General features: G+C 38.3%; 1 protein-coding gene across 4 annotated transcripts in view; it reads left to right on the top strand.

Moving 5' to 3' along the window:
• The first annotated feature begins 751 nt into the window (after window positions 1-751).
• bcl9 (BCL9 transcription coactivator) overlaps window positions 752-7,623 on the top strand; it is a 150,285-nt gene continuing 143,413 nt past the window's right edge. Inside the window, exon 1 of one of the 4 annotated variants that reach the window (XM_060898814.1) lies at window positions 752-1,513. The gene's annotated coding sequence lies outside the window, so the exon portion shown is untranslated. The remainder of the gene's footprint in view (window positions 1,514-7,623) is intronic. The other 3 variants (XM_060898813.1, XM_060898812.1, XM_060898811.1) reach the window with 3 other exon arrangements.

Here is a 7,623-nt window from a genome sequence, read left to right as displayed (position 1 = left end):
ATAGGATTTTAGGAAATAACTATAACCAGAATTATACTCAGAGAAACAATCACTGCCTGGTCAAAATATCACAAATCCCGTCCTTGTTTACGTTAAAACACTGTAATGAATCATTTGGGAAATGAACGAGTCGGTTCTTTTTATTGGTGAACCGAGCCAAATGATCTGAGTCACTTTTTTTTATAGCTGTACTATTTAGTACAAGTCAATGTCGAATGAATCTTTTTAATGAAGCCCAGACACAATAACATGAGTGCAGTCGGCCTTACATATTCACAGTAAACCTCCCTTTGCAGGTCTGACAATTATTTAAAATGGATTTATTTTTTTAATGAAATGCAACGCATAGAAACGTTACACTGTTATGTCGAGTAGATAGGATTTTAGGAAATAACTATAACCAGAATTATACACAGAGAAACAATCACTGCTTGGTCAAAATATCACAAATCCCGTCCTTGTTTGCATTAAAAGTTAAACACTGTAATGAACCGTTTGGGAAATGAACGAGTCGGTTCTTTTTATTGGTGAACCGAGCCAAATGATCCGAGTCACGCAAAAGAGCCAAGACACCAGGACTGAATAAAGCCTATACTTATATAGTATATAATATAATTGCATGTATATATTCAATGTTTCACAGGCTGTATTTAGAGCGGAGAATCAGCTGTGTGTTGAATGATCCGATGCCTGTGCGGCCGGATGATTTGATCCACTGCTATTTCTGACTCGCAGTCTTCATATCATCTATCTCTGGCGCGCGCGCATGATTTACAACAAACACATAACAACAACAACAACAGAAGAAGAAGCAGCAGCAGCAGAAGAAGAAGAAGCTCGAGTTGAATTGCTTTGTATTTCATGATCGCCGCCATTTTCACACCGAGCCCTCCAGGCTGAGCGGAGCTGGGTTCGTGCTGTGGTTAGTTAGAGTGAGTGAGTGAGTCTGAGCCCGCTGTTGAGCAGCTCAGCTCCCCTCCCCCAGCCAAACAGGAACAACTTCTTTGAGAGCGAAAGAAGAGCGAGAGAGAGAGGGGAGGAAAAAAAAAAAGAGAAGAGAAGGAGAGAAAGCTGCACAAGTTTTGGAGCAGCTATGTAGCCTTTCGATTTCGGAGCTGAGATTTTTTTGGTGGCTTATTCTTCTGGATTTTTATTTTTGCAGCTGCTCTTTGTTTGTTTGTTGTGAACAAACTGATGTTTATTTCTTTTTTGTTGGAAAAAATGGGCGACTTACCTCGAGGAGGAGGAGGAGGATTATAATTGTTGGTGGAGGTGAGGGGGAGCTCTCGGTGCTTGTGGATTACTTTATTTACCTTTTTTTTTTAAATAAAATTTTATTTTTTTTAACAGAGAGTGTGGAATTAGCAACAGATGAGCAACTTATCGAGTCACCATTTTTTTTCTTCTTCTTCCACGACTTTTAATGGCACCTGAGGAATGGAAAGGCTGGAGTAGCTGTGTCTTGATATGATTTTTTTTTAAAAATTATTTATATGATATGAGAGAGAATATGGTAAGACTCAGCCCTTTTTTTTTTTTTTACAGTCCTAACTTTCTCTTTATATCACAACACGTTTGGCTTCTCTTCTCTTCTGTTCTATTCTATTCAACTACATAACATTGTGAACACTCAAAACAAAAACAAGTATAACAACTTCTGCTGTGCACTTTTTAGTTTAGCCTTGGTGTTTGCTTGTTTTTCCACTTTCTGTTGTGCCTTTGCGTTGATATATAAAATGGCCCTAGATGTTACAGAAACCCTGTTTTCACGTCTTTTTAACCACTTTTGTTTGAAAATAAAACATTTCCATATTGATAAATCGATAATCATGAATGCAAAATACGTCATTTGTTGTATAAACACTTTCGTTTTGCTTTATCAAGCTGTTTTTCCTCCCTCGAGTCTTGTTTTTGTCCCGTTTGGAGAATCCTATCAGGTCTGAAGAGGAAGTCTCTGGATTTGGTTAACCGCTCTTCGTTGTTAACTTTCACGTCGCTTAAAATAATCCACAACAACGTTTTATACACTTAAAAACAACCCTGAGTAGTTGTAAAGGACTCTTTTTTTTTCGTATTTGTCTGCTTGAAAAGAAATGCCTGCTTGGAGTTTAGCTTTAGCTTAGCTTAGCTTACAAAACAAACGGTGTTTTTGTTGCTCGTGGCCCCTTCGTCTCTCGAGCGAGCATTGGTATGCTAATTGCTAACATCAAGTGTTCACAAGATGGATAGATAGAGAAAAAACCACTATATTTACACCCTGTGATAAAGTATACATGTGTGAATACAAAAATATTCGCTTCACAACTTTATTTTACTCGTATATATTTGTTATATTTAAAATAATGCTGATGAGGCCCTGTTGTGTTCCTGACTTAGCCTGTGCTTCAGCCTGCTAGCTTTCCTGTTTTAAACCAAACCACACACTTGTAATATGGGTTGTTTTACAATCAGCTAAAAATCACATTTAGCACTTTTTTTTTCATCTTCAATATCAAAAGGCTTGACTAAAACTTGGTTGTTTATTGTAGCCCTGTGATAGCTCTATTAACCATGCAAAAAAAAAAAAAAAATTGGTGATAACGTTATTTTTGGTGAATTTACACTACTGTTCAAAAGTTTGGGGTCACTTTGAAACGTCCTTATTTTTGAAAGAAAAGCACTGTTCTTTTCAATGAAGCTCACTTTAAACTAATCAGAAATCCACTCTATACATTGCTAATGTGGTAAATGACTATTCTAGCTGCAAATGTCTGGTTTTTGGTGCAATATCTCCATAGGTGTATAGAGGCCCATTTCCAGCAACTCTCACTCCAGTGTTCTAATGGTACAATGTGTTTGCTCATTGCCTCAGAAGGCTAATGGATGATTAGAAAACCCTTGTACAATCATGTTAGCACAGCTGAAAACAGTTGAGCTCTTTAGAGAAGCTATAAAACTGACCTTCCTTTGAGCAGATTGAGTTTCTGGAGCATCACATTAATTTGTGGGGTCGATTAAATGCTCAGAAAAATGTCTTGACTATATTTTCTATCCATTTTACAACTTATGGTGGGAAATAAAAGTGTGACTTTTCATGGAAAACACAATTGTCCGGTTGATCCCAAACTTTTGAACGGTAGTGTATGTCATATTTAGCAAGATTACTCGCGTCATTGAGAAACAGTGCTTTTTTTTTTTTTTTTGACCACAGGTAGCTCCAAAAGGGCTGCACTTAAATCATTCTTTATACACTACCGTTCAAAAGTTTGGGGTCACCCAGACAATTTTGTGTTTTCCATGAAAAGTCACACATTTATTTACCACCATAAGTTGTAAAATGAATAGAAAATATAGTCAAGACATTTTCCCGGCCATTTTGAGCATTTAATCGACCCCACAAATTAATGTGATGCTCCAGAAACTCAATCTGCTCAAAGGAAGGTCAGTTTTATAGCTTCTCTAAAGAGCTCAACTGTTTTCAGCTGTGCTAACATGATTGTACAAGGGTTTTCTAATCATCCATTAAGGCCTCTGCATGCTCTTGCGACAAGGCTTTCGCAGATCGCTTTTCGCAGACAGTTGTAATTTATCGTTGAGCGGGGAGTAATAGGCGTGCGCGATGTTATTCACCGCCACAACGCAAGGGGGCGCGAAGTCGCTAGGAGTAGTTGGTGGGTGTGGTTAGTGGAGTGTTTTATCCTCCGGTTACTTATGACTAGAACTTTTTTTTAATATAATGACTAGAACTGGAGTCGTATAGATGTACGTACTTCCTCAATCAACCGCTCTTCGTGCTGCTCCATCTTCGCTCGTGTTTTTAAAAATGCCAGTCGTGAAAACAAACCAAACCGGGAAAGGAGGGAAGTGGAAGTGCGTGTACAGCGGATATAGAGTGGACCAGTCAGAGCCCTCTTGTCTGCGAGGCTTCTGCGGTGGTCACAATTTTCGGGAGGTGCGCGCAGAGCGTCTGCGAAGGTGGGGGGGCTACGCAGACACTGTCTGCGACGCTATCTGCGAGGACTGGGTTGTCAGCATAAATTGGCCTTAAGCCTTCTGAGGCAATGAGCAAACACATTGTACCATTAGAACACTGGAGTGATGGTTGCTGGAAATGGGCCTCTATACACCTATGGAGATATTGCACCAAAAACCAGACATTTGCAGCTAGAATAGTCATTTACCACATTAGCAATGTATAGAGTGGATTTCTGATTAGTTTAAAGTGAGCTTCATTGAAAAGAACAGTGCTTTTCTTTCAAAAATAAGGACATTTCAAAGTGACCCCAAACTTTTGAACAGTAATGTACCATAAAACAAATATGTGGTTCCATATCATTGGAAACATAGTTAAGTTTTAATGTTGAATGCCAGTAAGTTTTCAGACTATTTTGATCAAATTAGTATGTAATTGTGTCAAAAAAAATGTCCTCTCCGAGACAGCTAATTTTTCAATATAAAATAACATATCTAAAATGATTATTTTCATCCTAAAATGTGGTCAAGATATTGGGACATAAGTATTAGAGACAACTAACACAAAGCTTACAGCCTTATATTTAAAAGCACTAGGGAAGTAGTGGATTCTGAATTGTCAAAAAAAAAATGTCCTCTCCGAGAATCACCTCATTTGTTTCTCCCAGCCCTGCTTAAAGCTACACTTAATCTTGTTATAATACAAACTATTACACATGCCTATGTTCATGTGTGTATTAATTTCCAAAAGTGCAGATTATATATATATATATATATATATATATATATATATATATTATTTATTTATTTATTTATTTATTTATTTATTTGAATTTTGGACCCCTGTGACACAAACTTTGTACCCTGATTGTAAAACAACCCATATGTCTTTTTATTCTTCTGAATAATCCTATTTTTAAAAATCACTTCTGACCCTTTTCATATGGAAAAAACAAACCATTTTTCCAGGCCTGTGAGGCTGAAATCTGTTCTCTGGTTTGGCCTCTGAACCAAGAGCAGGTTGTTATTAAAACCTTTTCCTGCGTGAGGATAAAAGTCACCTCTGATTGAGTCTAATGTTTAACTTTTTAATTCTAACCTCAGGAAAGATTGCGTGAGTCACTGAAATGTCACAAGAACATTTAATTTTCGACAGCATGACAGGATTGTTAGTCATTTTGACATTTGGTTTATTAGTGTCCTCAATGTAAATGAGGGATAATGTTGTTATTCGTGTGCAAAATGGCAGCTAGAGTGTTTGGTGGCTCATCTGACGTGTGTGAAAGTTCATAATCATGTCTTGGTTTGCCACATGACAATGAAAATGCGCTTAAAGGGAAAAATTGGCCTTGAATATCTGCTTAGAAATCTTTCTATAGTTACAGCGATCTTCACAGGCATGTGAGGTTATTTATTTATTTATTTTGGGTCCCCATGAACATTTTTGTTTGAAAGTTGGTTAAAGATTCCTACATTAAAGTGCATATCACGGGTAAATTCAGGAGCAAGATCAATGTAATTTTCCTATTTTATATTAAACTTTGGTCAAATATCTGTTACGTTTTGTGCAAATTTTTTTTTTTTTTACCTTGTGCAATACCAGAAAAATTCAGTTGAAATCAAACCATTTGAGGTGAATTGGTCCGCCTCTGAAAAAATTTTGCCTTTGGATTTCCCGGCAAACATTGATTTTCGTGATGTCGCGAAAATCGTGACGCCTCCTTCTGAATCCTACGTCGGCGCTGGTTTGTTCATGAGAAAACGACCTAGTGGTTTTCTGCAAATTTCTTCGTTATCGTGTAATTATTAAAATGGTTAACAGATGTATCGTAGGAGGGTGTAGCAACACCAATCTTGATGGGATTAGTGCTCATCGTTTTCCAAAAGAGAGAAATGGGAGCGCTTGGTCTACACAGGCTGTGCACTGAAACTGTGCAAGCTCGCGCAGCCTGCCGGCGCTTCCGCGGATAACGTTATGAATCTGGCTCCAGACTCCCTTGGGATTTTTCCAGACATGTTTTATTTTAATTTTTTTCTGCTGTAGACAGACGGTCTTGTGCAAAATTACTCTTCTGGATGAGCGTGTAAAGGGACAGACTTTCATATAAAAAAATAATAATAATTGGTCCAGAATATGCACTTTAAAGCGCTGCTTCATTGCTCTTTAGTCCTTCAGTCTGTCCAAGCCTGCCTGAATGGGTTGTTCCAAAGCGTGAAATTTCACATTAATATCGCTGTCAACACCGAAATACTTGTCATCTTGAAGATCCTTATTTAGTTGAGCTGAATCTCTAATACGTGACCCTTCGAACTTTGTTGCGTTTGAGTCCAACGTTTGGTTTCTGTCCATCCATTTATTCCTGTGCCTCACGAGTTGGCCTAGTGGTTAGCGTGTCCGCCTGTCGACCGGGAGCTCGTGAGTTCTACTCACAGTCGGGTCATATCAAAGACCATCATAAAAGTGGTACCTACTGCTGTCTGGCGAGTGGGGAGTCAAACTCTCGTGGTTACGAGAGGACTAGCCCCACACTGTAACCCTAGCTATGCGAGACGCAGAGGGCTACGAAAACAGATTGGCGCCGCCCTATGCGTCACATGGCGTGGGAAGGGGATCTGTTCCTGTGATGGATTTTTCATTAATATGATGCCGAACATTTCTTAGATCACCATTTTCCAGCAAAGAAGCTCTTATAGGACCGAATCGTGAAACCTGACTCTGTGAAATCACTGTTTTTTTTTCTTCGATTAAACACTGTCGTAATAGTGCTCACAATGTCCTTCTGTGACGGTCAGTGTGATGCACACAACCCAGCTTCTCAAGGATTACTCAAAGTACAGCATCAATTAACAAATTAATGCCAGAATCACGAAGCAAATCACAAGAATTTCAATATAAACACACAAAATGTTTTGTGGTGGCATTTTCTTTGAAGAGAACTTGGATCTCGGTACTGTGGTTTTGTCCATGCGTTGCGATACAAGCTGCCACACTGACAGTTCAGTATTTTGCCCATGCAGTAATATATCCTGTTAAAATAGTGACTCATGTATTTCAAAATTGCATCATCTATACCGTTAGAGCATAATGTTGTTAAAATGAACATTTCAGGTTTCTTTGTCATGGTGTGCCTCCACACCCTTGCTTGAACATGTTGCTTGCCAAGTTCCCTGTTTGTTTTTGTATGATTTGAATCGCAAAATACCCACGTCGGAATGTCTTAGAATGCATAAACTATTAATTTATTTCCAACTGAAAACCAGTAAATCTTTCTCACACTGCATGATGATATTTAAATCGTATTAACTTTGATTCAGTGTTTTGGCTCGAAGCATGAAAAATATGGATAGGAAATAAGATATGGAAATGTTCATGGAAATGACAGGCATGCCCTGCCCTGAGAATTTTCCTACAAGTTCTTCCTCATCATATTACGCAAGATTTGGTGCTGGTTGTGGTGGTGGCTTTTTTTTTTTAAGTTTATAGCAAAGCCAAAGGAGTGCCTTTTGCTTCTGGTTTGTGTGTGTGTGTTGTTAAATGGAATACCCACTGCATCTATCCACAAACTGAGTCATATAATTGCTGCCATAGCTTTTGGTTTTGGAGATTAGCATGTGGTGGAATATGTGAAGTGGGTTCAAAAGTAGACAGTTCTCGAGGGTTTTCTTCACTTT

This window comes from Neoarius graeffei, chromosome 18 (assembly GCF_027579695.1).
Source record: "Neoarius graeffei isolate fNeoGra1 chromosome 18, fNeoGra1.pri, whole genome shotgun sequence".
Lineage (NCBI taxonomy): Eukaryota > Metazoa > Chordata > Actinopteri > Siluriformes > Ariidae > Neoarius > Neoarius graeffei.
This window is presented reverse-complemented; position numbering and strand designations above follow the sequence as displayed.